Here is an 18,230-nt window from a genome sequence, read left to right on the forward strand (position 1 = left end):
CTAGCTCATCCCTCCCCTCCCCCATCAGCACCCCGCCCCCGCAACTCACACCCCCAATGGGGCTGCAGGTCCCCACCTGGGATGGCGCAGCCCCCGAGCTCTGCGTAGCTGGCGGGTGCTACAGGACAGCCCCCGGCCCAGCCTGGATGCCAGCAGGCGAGGTAGCGGGGAAAGGCCGTGCCTGGGACGCCGGATGCCTGTGCCGCCAAGTGAGGCTGGCTGTGGACTGCTACCGGCGCTGCTCTGGCACTGGCCGCCCTCTTGCTGGCTCAGCTTAGCCGTGACTGGGGAGGTGGACAGGTGTTGGCCACCCCGGTTGCCACGACTCGACTTCCAGCCTCCCTGTCTGCAGCTCAGGGGGGCGGGGGCTGCTCTCCAGGCGGGCGCCTCCTGCCCAGCCAGGCCGGCAAACGGCCCCCGAGCCCTGCTAAGTGCCCAGCTGGGTGAGGAGGAGCTGAGGGGCACCGCCACCTGGCCAGCCCCCTCCCACCCCTGCCAGGAGCCTGAACCCGCAGCTGCTCCCCCCAGAGCCTCAGGGCAGCATAGCTAATGAGCCCCCCAGGTGCCAGCAGCCAGACCCAGGGCCAGGACAATAGAGCACCAGAGCTCCCACTCCAGCCTCACTCAGCCCCCAGCAGCCCCGGCAAGGCTGGGAACACAGCTGGGGGGTGCACAGCTGCCACTCGGGTCTCTGCCAGCAGCCCCCAGGACACTATAGTGGCAGAGCAGGGCCAGGTCCCCATACTGCCACCAGCCTTAGAGCCCCGGCAGGCTGCTGCCATCCCTGCCCCAGGCCAGTGCAGGCCCCCTGGGAATCACCCCTCCCCGCACCCGAAATTGCAGGGGAGCCTGACACTGGGAGCCTTCGAGCCCAGGTAGCAAAGATTAACCCCTGAACACAGCCCCCTTCTCCCGCCAGGCCACCAGCGCCGCTGAGACACCAGCTCCCCAGAATGGGCCCCTGCCCCTCCACAGGCCTGGCCGAGGCACCTCTTTGCCAGGAGCCTGGGGGAGCTTGTGGGGAGGGGCTGTGACAGGCAGCTCAGGCCCCTGGGGGAACACGGGACCCCCAGTCCTGCAGAAGCAGGGACAGACACACTGAGCCCAGGGGACTTGCGACTGACGACCGTTGCCAGCTGGGCTCAGAGCGGAGGCTGGTTTCTGGGCTGCCCGATGCAAACTGCTTGGCAAAGGGGCTCAGCCGCCCCCACACACAGCTGGCCTGAGGGGCTCAAAGCTCAGCTGGGAAGCTGCCCCCATCACTGGATGCTATGGGGGCCCCCTTAAGGCAGATCCCCCAGAAATGTGCCTCTGCACATACCTGCCAGCACCAGCCCTGCACACATCTTTCGGAGGGAGCCCCTTGCTGCCCCCCGATCTCCCCCTCCCCTCCCCAATCTCCTGCCCGGTGCACCCCATGCAGAAGGCCCCCTGCCTGTGCACAGCAGCAGGCCCCCCGCCAGGGCTCTGCAGGGGAGGGGGCTGCAGAGCCCCTCGTGCAGAAGATGGGAGGCCTGGGAGCAGGGACAGGGCAGAAGATGACTCTCCCACGGTGCGCAGTCCAGCTGGGGCCCAGGCCTGCAAGTCAGGGGACGCTGCAGGCATCTCTCGCAGCTGTGGCCAGGCCCGCAGGCTCAGGGGAGGCCTGGCTGGTGAGCAGTGAGATCCACTCCCGGCTCTGGGCCCTAGGAGAGACAGGACAGAGGAGGGTCAGGTGCTAAGGCCCCCATGCCCTGTGTCCGGGGTGAGGTGGGGGCTTCATCTTTCCCAAGGGGGACTCCCCAAGCCCACAGCTGTTCTTCAGTGGGAGGGCGAAGGCCGGGGTGTGGAGGGGCTAAACAGCCATTCTCGGGCTGGTCATCTGGGTTGTCTCCCTCCAGCCTCCACTTCCACCCCTGGGCAGCCAGCTCAGACCCCCGCCCTTCACCCCCAAGGTGGGGGGAGCAGGATGCTGGTGCCGAGCAATGCTCAGCACTGGTGCCCTTTGCACAGCTGACCCGGAGGCGATGGCCTGAGGACATTTTCCCAGGCACCTGGGATGGCAGGTCCTCAGCCCCACCTGCAAGCTCTGCTGTGTTCCCCTCCATCCCGGGCAGGGGCACACACCTTCTCACCCACCAAGCTGGCAGAGCCCCTTGCACGGGGGCAAGGCCCAGCCAAAGTCACCTTGCACCTGCACCTTAAGGCCTCCGCCAGGGTCCCAGGCAGCCCTTGGAAAAACCAGAGCAGCACCTTCCCTGAACGTGCAGCTGCCGGTACCTTACGGCGTGGGCAGACCTCCCCTGGAGACCCCCCTTCCCGACCCCGCTGGGGCCAGCTTGGCAGACCCAGCCCCACACGGTCACCACCAGCCGGCCAAGCAGCCGGTCTCCTGGGAGCAGGGCCACACTCACTCGCTGTCCGCTTTGATGATGAACTCCGCGCTGGTCCCGCGGTGGTTGTGGGAGAGACGCAGGAGGAAGGCAGTGCCGGGGAGCCCCAGCAGCTGGGCTTTGAGCGGCTCTGCTCTCACGTGGCAGGTCCGGGCGTAATCCTTGACTGAGAACTTGCCATCGCTGCAGGGGAAACACGGGGAGAAGGGCAGAGCCGGGCAATGTAGCCCTCCCCCAGTGGCTGCTCCTGGCTTCACGGCCACGCTCACCCCAGCAGGGCATCGGCCCCCAACCACAGGTGGGGCGTCTACGGGTGGGGCCTCCAGGTCTCACCTCACTGGGGAGAGAAACTGACCCCGCAGCCCAGCCTGGTCCGCTGTCAGCTCCCTCTTCCAGAGCTGGAGCCCATGCAACACCCCTGCCTGCCCCCACCCGCTGGAGGCAGCTCGGCACCGGAGGGGAACAGCCGGCAGCCCCCGACGGGCACAACCGCAGGCTGGTGCACCCCCTGCCCCAGAGGCCTTGATGCCCCGCCCTGGCCGGAGCAGCCCGGCCCCCAGGTTGCAGAGGGGAGGAGCAGGTGCCACGCAGACTTACTCCCTCCGGCGGGACAGCAGCAGCAGGTCACTGAAGAGGTGCAGCTGGATGGGCTTGGTGCTCAGTCGGGGCCTGGAGCCCACCCCCACCTCCTGGATGAGGATCTGGGAGAAACCCCCGGCCCTGACCAGCCAGCGGCCCCGGCTGATGAGCGGGATGGACTGGAGAGAGAGCAGGAGGGGATCAGCAACAGCCCCTTGCTGGGACGGGCACCACAGCCCCAAGGGTCAGATCCAGCCCAGCCTGAGCCGGGCACCAGCACCCCCGCTGAGTCCCTGGGGAGCACCGTCTGCAACTCACAGCAGGCCAGGCTGGGGGGCAGGCGCTCAGCCGCATGGCACTGCGCTGCCTGGGTTGCCCACGGCATTCTCTCCCCCCCGCCAGCCCCCTCGCTCCAGTGCAGCCCCCCCCCCCATGTGACGCTAAATCCCTCCTCCATGGGGCTGCAGCAGCTGGGGCTCAGGGCCAGGCCTCACCTTGGTCTTTATGAACTCAACTTGCTTCTCCAGCAGCACCAGCTCCTCCGTCTGCTTCATGCGCCGCACGCTCTCGTTGCACTCGGACACGATCTGCGGCAGGGCAAGGGATGCTGGGTGCCTGGGGGGGGGCAGGGCATTCTGGCCATGGCGTCCCCCCACCCCCATAGGACCAAGGAATCCAGGGTGCTTGGTGCACCCCCAGGAGGGGACACAGCTGGCCTAGCGCAATATGGGACACTTTCCCACTTCCCCCCGGCAGGCTGAGGAGTCAGATGCACCCTGCACCTCTCCTCTGCGCACCCAGCCCAGCAGATCTCTCGCCCAGACCAGGAGCGCCACCGGCCAGGCCTGGGACGGTCTGTGGGAAGGGGGATCAGATACACAGGGGCCCCACCCTGCAGACAGCCCCTGGGACGCGGTCAGGGCCGGCACCCCAGGCCTGTTGCTCTTTGGACAGGGGATATCTGTCTGGAGCCAGCCCAAAGCACAGAAGGGCCAGGGCGGTGCCTGCGGGAAGGGGCCTTTTCCCTACAGCATTGCTGCTGGCTGTAGGGAAGAAGCCCAGCTCCGGCTCCCCTGTCACACCGGGGGCAGCTCTGGGGCACCCAGAGAACGAACTCAAGTCCAGCCACACTGAAGCCAGCCCTGAGCCACGGAGCCAGGAAGGGATTCCCGGCCTGTTTAACGTGATTGGCCCGGTTGGGAGAAGAGCGCTCGGGCGCACCCTGCGCCTCGGGTGAACGTAGCTGGGGGGGGAGCTCGCTACAGACCCCAGGGAAGAGGGTGTGGGATTCTCCCACTGGCATTAACCCCTTCCAGGAGCGCCCAGCAGCTTCAGGCCATTTTGTCCCGTTTGCAGTCACCCCCGGCTCCCCTGAGCCTGGGGACGTGAGCCCGGATGCTCTGCTCCCCTCGGGCAAGGAAACCCTTCCACTCCAGCTCCCCAAGCAATGGCGCAGGAAGGCCCCACAGCCTGCAGCTGGGCAGAGGAGCCTGCTGAGGTCTGACTGGAGAAGGGGTCGGCCTGCGGACGTGACCCCAGAGCCAGAGGTTTGTGAGGCACACAAGGCAGTGTGTTGCTGTGCGACCGGAGCTGCCCTGAGTTCACGAGCCCTCAGGATGTGAGCCACAGGTAGGGGGTCAAGGTGTGAGCCTGCACCAGAGACCAGCGTGGGCAGAGACCCAAGAGCAGGCTCCTGCCAGAGCCTTTTCCTAGTGCTTCTCCTGGCCCCACCAGCATGACCCATCTCTGCAGCCGGCCTCCCTCGCGGAGTCGCTTCCACGCGGATGGCAGGCAGGGCTGTAACCGCACAGAGACCAGCCTGGCCTTCTGCAAGCAGCCTTACCTCTGCCAGTGCCCTCAGGGCTGCGCCGACGGAAGAGGCCAGCTCGGAGCCTGCCGGGGCCAGCTTCAGGATGTTCTGTGGGGCAGAGAGGACAGCGGGGATCTGTCGGGAGAGGGACTGGGTCCCGCCCTGACAGCCTCTGGCCCCTCTCCCCACCCCCCAGCCCTACCCTGCCTCCGCACAAGCCTCCTCCCACAGCCCAAGGCAGCCTGTGCCCCTCTGAGGCAGGATCTCTGGGAGGCCTGCTCCAGCCGGACCCCCACGTGCTATCCCAGCCCTGGCTCCAACCCCTCACCTCCAGCAGCATCTTCAGGCGTGTGACCCTCTGGAAGGGCAGCACCAGGAAGGATTTCAGGGGCTGCCGCTGGCACACCGGCTGCTCTTCCAGCTTCCTGAGGACCTGCCGGAAGCGCCAGTTCTCCCGCCTGCGGCATGGGGGACAGAGGGGCCGGATGAGGGGCCCCGAGGCCCAGAACCACCCCAGATTCACAGCCCAGCAGCCAGCTGTTTCCTCACTCCCTGGGGCTGCAGGCAGACCCTGCCCAGAGACCCCGGCTGGACAGGCCCAGCTGCAGCTGCCTTATACCAGGGTGAGCTGCAGGGCCTGCAAGGCTTGATGCTGGGATTTCCAGAGTGGGGAGGCCAGGGAGCGGGTACGTGGCTATTCTCCATGTGGCTGGCAGAGGGAGGAAGGACAAGAATCTCTTTTCTCCTCCAAGCTGGGAAGGGACAAGCCCGATGCTGACTCAAATCACGTCCTGTTGCACCTCACCTCTCCTGCCTCAGCCCAGGAGCAGCCCGAGCTGGGTAATTCCCCTGGTCTCCCCATTTGCCCTCTGTGCACCCCTTGGCCAGGAGCCAGCGAGCTGCGAGCCTTTCCAGGCCCAACGAGCCTGCATGGGAAACGGGGCGCAGACGAGGGAACGGAGGCGGCTGTCCTGGATCCCCCGAATACAGGCTTAACACCGGCGCATGACGACCAACCACTGCTCAGTGTGCCCATCGGTGGCCATTTTCAGGAGAAATGCCTCCCTGCAAGGGGGCAGCTGGACCGGATAGAGACCCGCCCCGGGGACGCTTCAGGGGTATCACCTGCAGTCCACTTCTCTGGGCTGCGGCTGGTCTAGCACCCAGCCACCCACCCAGCCCCCAGGGCACGTCCCACAGACTCAGCTCTCGCTGCCTGATGCTTTTCCTCAGGCTGGGCCCCCTTGACAAAGGAGCCCCCTGGGGCGGGGCAGCCTCACATCAGCTGCTGCATGAGCTGCTCCTGGTACATCTGGTTGGTGACGTAGGGGATATAGACGCGGCGGAAGGCAGGGCAGTGCTTCAGGGCCACGGCCCCCAGCCCCGCCAGGAAGACATCCTTGTCCAGCTGCTCCTCCAGCTCCAGGAGGAACCTGCGGAGATCAGGCGTCGTGGGAAACCTGCCGCCGGGGCTGGAGTAGCTGGGGCTCCCCTCAGCCAGTGCTCAGGACCACTCCCTACAGAGGCCCAGCTCCATCCTGACCCAGCAGGGACTATCTGGGCTGTGTCCCCACAGCAAGAACTTCTGGCCCCCACAACAGCTGGGCCAGGCTGGGCCTGGGGTCTCTGGTAGGCTCTCCCCACCCGCCGCCGTTACCTTTCGCTGACGTCCTTCACCTGCTGCAGGTTGGAGAAGAGCCGATGTACCTCAGCCCTGGTCAGCGTCTCCCGCAGCGCCGGCGACCCCCTGAAGTGGCTTGTGGCCACCGAGAGGCTGCGCAGGTAGGAGGCCTCCGACGTGATCACCTCAAACATGGCCTGGAGTGGAGACCGCGTGTCAAAGGCCAGGGACGAGCGAGCCAGCGTGGCAGGGCCTGGGGACCCTCACGCCGGGCACTGAGTGACACGCTGCTCCCCCCACGTACTGCAGCCACAGGGACCCAGGCCAGCTGGTCAAAGGGACTTAGGCGCCTCCCGGAAAACAGTGGGGTTGGGCACCTAAATGGTTTGGCAAAGGCAAAGTGCCCAGGATGGTGGGTGCCCGGCCGCATGGGCAGCTCCATGCCAGCCCTGGGGGCCACTCCTGCAGCCAAAGGGGCCTCAGTCGTGCCCTTTCCTGGTCTGCCCACAGGAAGCATTTCCCTCCATCACAGGCCTCTTGCACTGGGGACTCCTGCAAGGAACAGCAGCCAGGCAGGCAAGGGACATTCCCCCCGACTGCTGGCTCCGGCGCAGGGCCGGGCCCGGGCCGAGCTGGACATACAACACTGGAGTCCAGCTCCTAGGCCAGCAGCTTAATCAACCAGCCAAGGTCCATCTAGCCCAGGGGGCCTTGTCTTCCCACAGTGAACCACGCCAGCTGCCCCCGAGGGCGTCAACAGACCAGGCGACTGAGTGGGTCATTGTGTCGCCCACCCCCACCTTCTGCAGATGGAGGCGAGGGGCCCCAGCCCTGCCCATCCTGCCAAGCAGCACTCACAGGCCAGTCCTCCCTCCACTGATCTAACAAACAAGCACTTTAAAGACGAACCACCTCATTTATTAAAACAAGAAGCAGTCAAGTAGCACTTTAAAGACTAGCAAAATAGTTTATTAGGTGAACTTTCGTGGGACAGACCCACTTCTTCAGATCCAGCTCTGCACCGGGTCTGCCCTGCAAAGCTCCTCGCCTGATAAACGATTTTGTTAGTCTTTAAAGCGCTCCAGGGCGGCTCTTGTGTGTGCAGACAGACTGGCCCAGCTGCCTCTGTGACCTGAGGTAGCTCCTTTGAGCATCCGCAAGCTCCAGGGTGCCACAAGACCAGGAGTCAACAACCAGCCCTGCTGGGAAGACCCTGAAATCCAGGTTCTCAATGGGGTGCCTGTTTCTACTACAAAGACAACGAGAAGCCCTGTGGCACCTAAAATACTAACGGATAGTTTGGAGCATGAGCTTTCATGGGCAAAGCCCTGCTTCGTCAGGTGCATGAGTGGAGGTTCCAGAGGAGGGTCTAATATTTATAGGCTCAGGAAAAGGAGGGAGGCCAGTCAAGAGTGGGGCTGGAGTTGACAAGGATCCTCCATGACTGAACTGACCTCGTCAACTCTGGTCCTCCTCTTGACTGGGCCTCCCTCCTTTTCCTGAGCCTATAAATATTAGGCCCTCCTCTGGAGCCTCCACTCATGCACCTGACGAAGCAGGGCTTTGCCCATGAAAGCCGAAGCTCCGAAATATCTGTTAGTCTCTAAGGTGCCACAGGACTTCTCATGGTTCTCGAAGATACAGACAAACACGGCCACCTCTCTGATACTTGTTCCTACTACAGCAGCAGGCCGGGAACCCCCTGGGTGCTGAGGGAGAAGTGGGGCAGAATCGCTCCTGTGAGTAGGCTGGCCCCCCACGGTGGACAGGGTTTGTCTGGGGTTGACATGAGGGGTCGCACTGCCCCAGGGCAGGGACCACGACTGCTGGCTCTGGGGGTGGAGAGACAGAGTGCTCCCCCCATCCACCAGCCCCACCCTCTCTGTGGTACCACCACCCTCCCCCCATTGTGGAGGCCTGGCAGGGATGGGGCCATGGCTGCAGCAGATGGCAGCTCTCTGCAGAACATCATCTCTCCCCTGACCCCATGGGTGGGCTCCTCCACCGGGGCACCGTCAGCCCGGGCTGAACGTCCCACCCCCGCCCCCCTTGCCAGCCGCCCTCCCAGTTCTGGAGCCAGCCGGTACCTCCTGCAGACGGTGCTGCTGGGGCGTGAGGCCCTCCAGGAGCCGCTGGCTCTTAACTTCCGGGATCTCCTTCCAGAAGCAGAAGCTGTAGTCACGGGGAGAGGCCCCCGAGGCAGCCCCCAGCAGGGAGGAGGAGAGGAGGCCAGCGATGGACAAGCTGGCGTCCACCTGGAAGGACGGCTCCTTGGGCTTGGGCTCCGTCGTGTTGGGGCACGTCACCCAGTAGTCTTGGTAGAGAGGCTCTGGGAGGGAGGGAGTGAAACCAGACGGACGTTAGCCAGAGGAACCTCTTCTTCAAAGCCAGCCCAGATGCGACCCTAGACGCTGGGGAACCCTCTCCTGGGTGGGCTCAGCCACTTCTGGGCCCTGCAGCGTCCCCAGGTCGCTTGCCAGTGCTCGCCCCTGGCCCGCTCAGACAGGCATTACTGCACACGGCCCTGGCTGTTAACAGAGGGACAACTGAAGGCAGTTGCTCTTCCTGACCAGCCACTCCAAAACACGGGTCTGACCAGATGGCAGGGACCCACGCTCTGTCTCCTGGCTTCGATGCGAGAAAGCCCGCGCCCTGGCCTGGGGTTACGCTCAGTGGTCCCTGTGGGCCTCACTAACCCTGGGGTTCTGGGATTTCTCCCCACCCGCTCTGTAACTGCAGATCACTAAACCGTCTGCTTGAAAAGAACGCTTGGCTCTCTCCAGAGAGCATTCAGCGCGTAGCAAGCCGCGTGAATCGAGCAAGCGTGTCGTGTGCTCTGATTTCAGCCTGAAGCCTGCCGCTCCACCATGGAGCGGTTTTACTCTAAGGCAGTGGTTCTTAACCTTTGCTGAAGCCTGCGCCCCTTTGGGTCTCAAAATACGGTCTCGCACCCCTTATCAAAAATCAGAAATGGAGACGGGGGTGGGGGGCGATACACTTTTAAATACATATTAAACACCTGTAAAATAATTTTATGTTATTACTCACCACCAATACTAGTACAGTAGGTCTACAAAAATACACAAGTACGACCCAGAGACGTTGCGGAGTTTTGCGGTGGAAATAAACTGGAACCAACGCACTAACGGTTAGCGGCTGACTGAATTCAAACAAAGCTGCGGCGTTGCCACATCATCATCTGTGTGCGCTTCGGGAAATACCCGCAGTGGCGGCACCCGGTATTTTGTAGGGAGAATTTCACTACAGTTAGCTTCCAAACTGGAAAATAACTTTTTGGGCTGCATATTACAGCAATCGTTAAAAACGTGTAACGTTGCTAAAGGCAGCGGGTTGATGAAGCGAAGTAGTCGTGTGTACGGGCCTGTGCTTAATTTGTGTTTTCGATGATTTACCTTCCAAAAAAATCTGGCACGTCTCGCACCCGCAGAAAGGGCATCATGGGAGAGGGGGATGTGCACCCCAGGTTAAGAACCCCTGCTCTAAGGGAACCAACCCAACGAGGAAGAGCAAGAGTGGGCTCCCCGTCGGAGGGGCTGGGACAGGACTTAAGACATTTCAGGCCCAGCAGACAATGGACAAAGATGGTTTTGCAATAACACAGGATGGTGGAAACTTAAGGGGACAGACTGTAATATTTAGTGACTCAGTTTCCCGTTCCTGGCTAGGGCCAAGCTGGCTGAAACGGTGCCCTGTGGGCCAAGTCAAGCACGGTCAGGACAGCTGCCTCAGAAGGTTCTTCAGGGAACTTCCCTCCATCGTGCCATGACTGTGGCCCTGCAGCTGGTACACGGGGTGCAGGACACAGAATCACAGAATCCTAGGGCTGGAAGGAACCTCAGGAGGTCTTCGAGTCCAGCCCCTGCTTCAAGCAGGATCAATCCCCACTAAGTCATTGCAGCCAGGCCCTTGTCCAGCCAGGACTTAATGTCAAGGGATGGAGAATCCACCACCTCTCTAGGCAACGCATTCCAGTGCTTCACCACCCACCTGGGGAAGTAGTTTTTCCTAATATCCAACCTACACCTCTCCTGTAACTTCAGACCATTGCTCCTTGTTCTGCCGTCTGACACCACTGAGAACAGTTTCTCACCCTCCTTTTTAGAGCTCCCCTTCAGGAAGTTGAAGGCTGCTATTAAATCACCTCTAAGTCTTCTCTTCTGTAAACTAAACAAGCCCAAATCCCTCAGCCTCTCCTCATATGTTTTGTGCTCCAGCCTCAATCATTTTTGTTGCCCTCCGCTGAGCCTGCTCCAGCACGTCCACATCCTTTTTATACTGGGGGGCCCAAAACTGGATACAATATTCCAGATGTGGCCTCACCAGTGGCAAATAGAGAGGAATAACAACTTCTCTAGATCTGCTCTAAATCTCCTCCTAATACACCCTAGTACGCCCTTAGCCTTCTTGGCTACCAGGGCACACTGCTTACTCACATCCAGCCTTCCATCCACCGTAACCCCTAGGTCCCTTTCCATCGCAGTACTCACGGGTTTGCACGTATTTAGACTCCCTCCTCCACTTGGCTGCCTCCTTTGCTCCTTTCCTCGGTGGCCGGCTGACCAGGCTGAAAGACAGTGAGAAGAACCTTTTCAGCCAGGTCCTGCTGGGAAAGCCCCATACTACAGCAAGGAGGAGCCTCCCCGAGGGTCTATCGCTCTGGCTCTAGCCTCATTCCCTGCGGCGCCTCCCTGCAAGCCCTTGTCACTCCTGGGCGTCCCTGTGCACATCAGAACCTCTCTGTGCCTCCGGGGACACATGTACAATGGACACGCTGGAAGGTGCCAGGTGGACCAGCACTAAGGCCCAGTCAGCCCAGGGTTCTGTCTGTCTTCCAAACACCAGCTGCTTCAGAGGGAGCTGTGAGGCCCCACAGCTGCCCATAGAGCGTCCCCCAGTGGGTGCCGCGCGGTGGGTGGAGGGAACACGAGGGCGTTGTTGGGTGTCTTCCTTTCCAACCCAGGGAGGGAGATCAGGTCTGTACCCCAAGCAGGACGATTACTGGTATGGACATGCCAGCAGCGTCCAGGGAAAGGAAGCAAGAATCCCTCCCTAGGCACAAGCTAGGCTGCAACCGAGTGCACCGCCCAGGGCAGCAACGCGGGAAGCAGGTTACCAGCTCTCCAGACTTGGCAGCTGCATGGCTGTCGCTCTGGGGAGATCTTCCAGGGAGCCGTGCAGGACCTTCCTCCCAGGGACCGGTGAGAGCCGCTTCCTCCCCATTCCCAGCAGCCCAGCGGGGTGCGTTGGCCCTGCAGAGCTAGGGGACTCCTCCGGGCGCATGCTCTGGGGGGCCGGCAGCTCGGCTGTGGGCGGAGAGTGCTGGCCGTGAAGACAGGCAGGCGCAGCCCCTAGGGAGGGCAGGAGCAAAGAGATGAGGATGCTGCAGGGGCACTACAGCCGTGTCCTCAAAGCGGAAGCCTTGGCAGAGCTCCCCGCGCCGAGCAGGCCAGGAGCCAGGGCTGCAATAGCCGGTACTGTGGGTCGGGGCTGGGGCGAACGTGCAGCGTTAGCAGGAGTCAGTTCCAGGGCTCAGCCTCGGCCCAGTCGTGGAGACTGAAACAGCCCCTCTAGGGCACTTCTGCCTCTCAGGACAAGGGGGTGGGGTTGGTACAGGAGCCCCCTGCCCACAGCCAATCCAAGCGGCTCATAGGCCAGTCCCTCCAGGGCCCCCCGTCACATGCTGGGCCCTCGGTGCTGCCAATCAGACCCCGTTAAAGTTAGGGAGAGCGGGCCATGGAGGCAGGACGCCTGGGTCCTCGGGACCCAGCCCAGAGGGCGTCAGAGCCCAGCCCCACCTACCCCCCAAATGAGGGGGTCACATTTCCAGGGGCTCAGCCAGCAGCTCCCTCCCGCTGGCCCCAGGTGGAGTGGGGCTGGGGGACTCGTCGGTCCGCAATGGCTGGGAGCGCAGCGACCGGGGCACGGGGAGAACGGCCGCGGCAGGACGCACAGACCTCCGCTGGCCTTGGCGAGAAGCTGCACCTTCTCCTCTGCCGCCGAGCCTGGCTCCGGGGAGCGCCCCCGCCCGGCTGCGGAAAGGCCCTTCTGGGAGCACCTGCCGCGGAAGAGGCCGGCCAGCAAGGGGCGGCTCTCGGGCCTGGCACGCGGGGCTAGCGGGCAGGAGCTGTGCCTCTTCACCGGCGCCACCGGCCGGGGCGGCGAGTCCGAGCGCGCCCGCTTCCGGCGGAAGAAGTCCATGGGCGAGGCCTGGCGGAGGGGAGAGGGGGCTCAGGGCAGGCCACTCACCTCTCCCTAGGGGGCTGGCCTTGCTCCACAGGGAGGGCCCTCAGGACGTCCCCTGGGGTACCTGAGGCTCAAGGGCCCTCCTGCCAGCCAGCACCACGCCCCCAGCACCAAGCACACCAGCTGGGCTGGCGCTGGCCGGGCAGCGAGGGGAGGGGCAGAAGCCAAGGGAGCCACAGCAGCCTCTGATCCCCCCATGCCCCAGCCCAGAGCTCTGCTCAGGCCCCTCTGCAGCACAGCCGGTGGTCCTGCGGCAAGACAACCCCCCACCCAGAGCCCGGACAAGGGCAGCCCCTCAGGGCTCTGGGATCAGGCCCAGCAAAGCAGCTGAAACAAGGGCAGAGCAGCCAAAGGCCCCCTGCTCGGTTCCCACAGCCAGGGAGAATCAGCACACGGCGCTGCTCAGCCTGGGCCCAGCACCCTCCCCGGCCAGGGCTTAACAGCTGCTTACCTGGAGGATCCCAGAGCCGGTGAGGGCAAGAAGCCACAGCTGCTCCCACCTGTGAATAAATAACCTCCAGGGCTCCCTCGTTAGCCACCCCTTAAGGGAGCAGTGCGCCTGGAGCAGCAGGGGGGCTCCCAAAGGCTGCCCTGGGCTTGCACCCCAAGGCGCAGATGGCACAAGGCTGCTCTGGGGGTGCCCCAGCTCCCCCACCGGGGGCGACTTGCCATGCTAATGAGGGGCAAGGGTGGGCTGCAGGGAGATCTCCTGGCATGCTGGTAACTCCCTTAGGGCCAGTCTGCAAACGGGAGGCCCCCAGCCTGTGCTCATGGGTGATCCCCGGGGGGGCCAGCTTCAGACCCAGCGTCATGGCCGCTTCAGGGGGGCTGAGCCGGGGTGCCTCCACCAGGCTTGTGACAGGCTGGGGACCGGGCAGCTCTCAGCGGTGTGTTGGAGGAAGGGGTCGGGGCAGTGCGGGGGGGCGGGCAGGGATGCCCCAGGGTTCATGCCGCTGCTGTCTGGGCAGAATTGCCCAGGGAGGAGACTGGCATTAGCCAAGCACGGGAATGGAGCAGGGCAGAGCTCCCGCCCACAGGTGAGTGGGCACCAGGGACCTAGGCGCTGATCCCCAGCTGGGATCCCCACGCCAGGCTGCCTCTGTTCGGGAGGGGAGAGGCCAGGCGCCTCTGAAGCGTGATGCCCTGGGACGTCCGTGCTCCCCCTTCCCACCCAGCAGGGGCATCATTTCAGAGTTTGACAGGCAGGGTCGGGGGGGGCTCTCACCATGATTCCAGGCAGAGCCATCCCGTCCATAGGCCGAGGTGAGTGGCCAGCCCAGGCCTTGCGCTTCTGGGGCCCCATGGCTGCCCCAGCCATCCTATAGACGGGAGGATTATGTGGGGCAGGGTGTGAGCAGTGGGGGCAACAGTGCCCTCATGTTCCCTCTGCAGACCACGCTGCACCCACTGGGGGCCACTCTTTGGCAGCTCTTTGTCATGTGATCACACTTGCAAGGTCTTTGGTGCTTTGAGCTGCTGATGCTTTTTTGCCACCATTAGGTTCCAGAGTGAACACTTCCTTGACTTAGGCAGATGCTTGCTCCAGTCTGGTCTCCTCGAGCTGTGGTTCCAGACTGCCTGCAGACTGAGTGTGTTGTGTTCCCCACCGCTTCCATATTTGTGGTGATGGCTGCAGTGAGAGGCCTAGTGGCTTCATTTGGGCTGAAAGGAAAGATTTTAAAGGCCAGGATGGCAGCAACCAGACACTGCCCCAGCTCTCAGCTTCTCCAGCAGCAGCCACAGGAGGGGTGTCCCCAGTGCTCACCTCACTGAGTGAGCGACAGCTTGCTCTGCTCTGCCACTGTCTCTCTGAAGGGGAGGGTGAGATTACCCTGGGCCCTGCCCCCTTCCCCCAGGACAGCCCTCATTCCAGGGGCTACTCAGGCCCTTGGAAACTCTACTTTTCTGGCAGGTAATTTACCAGGTAAGTGCCGGGTAGAAAAGGACAAATACATATTAGACCCACTCAGCTCGACCAGCACCATGTTCTGACATCTTGCGGCAAGTTACTCCAGGGACGCTTTTAGGGTTAGAATTTTAACACAGATTCTTACTTGGTTGTGAACTCTGCGGAGAGGGAGTCATTCAGCGATTTGTCCCAGCTCCTGTTCCCCGTGTCTGGCAAACAGGCGAGGAACACGCGGAACATGGCCTTGGGTCCCGGCTGACACTGGCTTACAGCCTTTGAAGGACCTGTCCACCAGGAACTTCTCTAGTTCTTTTCTGACACCTGTTCCAGGCTTGGCCTTTGCAGCATCCCTGGCAGAGTTCCACAGGTTGACTGTGAAGAAATACTTCCTTTTGTTTTCAGGCTGCTGCCTGTTAATTTCAGTGAGTGACTCCTACTTCTTGGAGGGTGCAAAGAACAGTTCCTTACTCAATTTTCCCACCCCACTCCTGTTTTTATAGATCTGCCAGACCTCCCCTTTAACCATCTCTTTTCCAAGCTGAAACGTCTCACTCCTTTTAATGGCCCCTCAGACACAGTGTGTTCTGCACTGCTGATATTCTCTGTACCTTTTCCAACTCCGATATCACTTTTTTGAGACGGGGCGACCAGCCCTGCACGCTCTGGTCAACACAGGGCCAACCATGGAGGTATACAGCAGTAATACAATATTTCCCCCCTGATTATCTACCCTTTCCTTAATGAGTCCCACTAGCTGGTTGGGTTTTTTTATTTATTTCCACTAGACTTGTAGCAGATGTCTGCACATCACTAGTCACAATGACCCCAAGTTCTCTTCACCGCCAGGTTCAGCCAACTTAGACCCCCGCATTCGGTATGTCTATTGCAGATTGCATTTTGCCACCTTGTGTTACTTTGCGTTTCTCAGCACTGAATTTCACCCATTGTTGTGTGGCCCAGGCCCCGGGTTGTGGGAGATCCCTTTGTAATGCTTTGGACATAACTCTCGAGTGATTTCATATCAGCTGCAAATTTTGCCACATCGTGGTTCACCCTTTGCCCAGATGATCTGCGAATGTGTCGTACAGCCCTGGTCCCACCACAGACCCCTGGGGAACACCACTAGTTCCCTCTCCACTCTCACCAGAGACGCCCACCCTTTGGGTCCTACCCGTTGCCTGGCAGAGCCTGACATGCTTTCAGGTTCCTCTGTGACCCTTAGTTCGTGTTAATGACAAGTCCTGGGGCTGGGGAATGAGCAGACCCCGGTACAAAATTTGGGGAGGGGGAGCTAGAACTCTTCCTGACGCCCTGCGTGACAGCCCTAGCCTGGCCGCCTCCTTGGAGCCAGGACTTTCCCAGTCTCCTGGGTCTCACCCTTTGCCTCAGGCTTGTTCTGCAGACTGCAGGAAGCATGATCCCAGGAGGGGGCAGATCTCACAGGGGCCTTTGGCTTAGGCCTGGCAGGGACCTTCCCTTGCTCTGGCTGTGGCCTGTGCCCTGCCCTGGCAGCCCTGACACTCTGCAGGACTCAGGTGGGACAGACCCACATTCCCACTACAAGTCCTGTGTCCCACTGGCCAGGTCTGCCTCAGTGGGAGACGTGGCAGTTGTGAAAATTACCCCGACCGGGGGTCCCATTGCTAACAGCCGTCAGCACAAAGCCACTCCCAGACACAGGGCTGTGCTGCAGGGACCTCTGCCTGCCCAGCCGGGCTCAGTGCCAAGCCAGCTCCCAGCTGCGGGGCTGCGGCCGCGCACCCTGGTTTTGGAACTGTTGTGCGGGACAGGCAGCCCTGGCTGGGATCCCGCGGCTGCGGCTGCCTGTCCCACATAAGTCTTCCAAAAATCTGGCAACCCGAGGTGGGAACCGGGCTGGAGCCGGCCCCAGGTGGTGAGTTGCTTTGTTAGGTGGGGAGCTGAGCTGGTAGTGGCCCCTGGGCCAGACTCCCATTGGTTACACGGGTGTAACCCCACGAGCAGCGAGGAGACGCTGATTTACTCCACAGGTGAATCTGGCCCTTGTGACGAGGGCTGACCTCTCCCCGGGTTAGCCTCCGCTTTGCAGCAGGACTAGGGCGGGGCTGGTTTTGATTCGTTGGTTCCCACCCTGCTCTGAGCCCTGGGGACGCTGCTCCAGTCCTGCTGCCTTAGCTCCGGTGTCTGCACCAGGGCCCAGGCAAGCCAGCCGAGCGGTCACAGAGCCCCAGGCACTGGGGGCCCCCGGGGTTTGCTCCTGCCCAGCACATGAGCCAGGCACTCGGTACCCGCTCCCCCAGGACAGCTGGCTCCTTCCCGCTGTCCCCGTGCCCTGGGGTGCAGCTCCCAGCCACTTGCTCCCACCTGCCCTGGGATCGGGGCGTGGGTTCTGCGCTGCCCCCCAGCAATGCGGCAGCCGCCTCTGCTCCAGCCTGGGCCGGGCTGGCCATGCTCCGCTGTTCCTGGGGCACCCATGGCAAAGGTTGGATCTGGGGCTACTTTTGCATCCGGTTCCCCCAACGCCAGAATCTGGGGGTGCTGCTGGTTTAGGCCCCACCCCACAACATGCCCTCCCCGGCACCCCTCAGTCATGGGCAAAATAACCACGCAGGCCTCGCCCATGGGAAGGGCCAATGGGGAAAGCCACGCAACCTGGCAGCTGTGCAGGGCTGCGGCCAGGAATGGCCCAACCACAGCTGGGATACGGGCTGCAGGGGAGAAAGTCTGAGGGGCGTCGCAGAGCCGGGGAGGGGGCTGAGGAGTGGAGTAGCAGGGGCTGCGGGTCAGCATCGCGGGGCACCCGCAGGCCGGGGAAGGGCGCCGGGCACAGGAGTGGCGTTGCAGGGCCGGGCGTGCTGCCCGGTGGAACCAGCGGAAGAATCTCCCTCCCGAGCAGCGGTTTAAGGCTTTTCCTGGGGGCAGCACTTGCAACCCCAGCCCCTGCAGCGGCTCTCCGGCCTCGCCCGGCGTCTCCTCCCGTGGTGCAGCTCCCAGTGTGCCCTGTTCGGCGGGGCCGGACCCACGCCTGGCTGAGCGGGGAGAGGCTGGAGGGACCATGGCAGACCCCTTCTGCGACGAGGTCGATCCAGGCCCCCAGGCCAGTGCCCGGGGCACTCCCGCAGCCAGGGCAGTGCTGGGCCAGGGCGGATGGAGCAGTGCAATCTCCAGGAGTGGGGATGGGGCTGGAGCCCAGCTTTGGTGATGCTGTTTGGGGGGGGCAAACCCCAGCCCTGTGCCCCTCCCTGAAATGGGCAGCTCAGGCGACCAATAACAGGATGGGTCCCTCCTCTCTGGTCAGACCCTGGTCCCAGCTGGCAGAGAAGCCTGAGCTGCAGAAGCTGGTGGGTGCCCAGCCCTGCTGGGGAGAGGCTGCCCTGGTCCCTGCCCCCCAGGAGGCACTGCTCTGAGTTGGCCTGTGTGCAGGATTAACACAAGACCAGCTAATGCCACCAACCACCCCCTCCACGGTAGAGCTCTGCAGCTTCCATCCTTTAGTAATGCAGCTGTTGTCAGTGGGACTATCTGTGACTTTAAAAAGTGTCACTGGCTCTCGGCCATCTGTAGAGTCAAAAGGTGAAATTTCCGCCCTCCACCTGGGCAAGGTTGCTGACCCTGTCCTAGGTCGTTCACTGCTCCGAGTGAGAGCCAGGGAAGCTGGTGCTCGGCCACAGGGCTAGGTGCCTACGCCTTTAGGAA

General features: G+C 62.5%; 1 long non-coding RNA gene across 1 annotated transcript; it reads right to left on the reverse strand.

Moving 5' to 3' along the window:
* Positions 1–1,623: 1,623 nt before the first annotated feature.
* Positions 1,624–3,012, reverse strand: LOC142001047 (uncharacterized). The gene is made up of 3 exons (XR_012642381.1): positions 2,970–3,012; positions 2,394–2,555; positions 1,624–1,685 (listed from the first exon to the last, which is right to left on the reverse strand). It is a non-coding gene; the product is annotated as an uncharacterized LOC142001047 (long non-coding RNA).
* Positions 3,013–18,230: the final 15,218 nt, after the last annotated feature.

Source organism: Carettochelys insculpta, chromosome 23, assembly GCF_033958435.1.
Source record: "Carettochelys insculpta isolate YL-2023 chromosome 23, ASM3395843v1, whole genome shotgun sequence".
Classification (NCBI taxonomy): Eukaryota; Metazoa; Chordata; order Testudines; family Carettochelyidae; genus Carettochelys; species Carettochelys insculpta.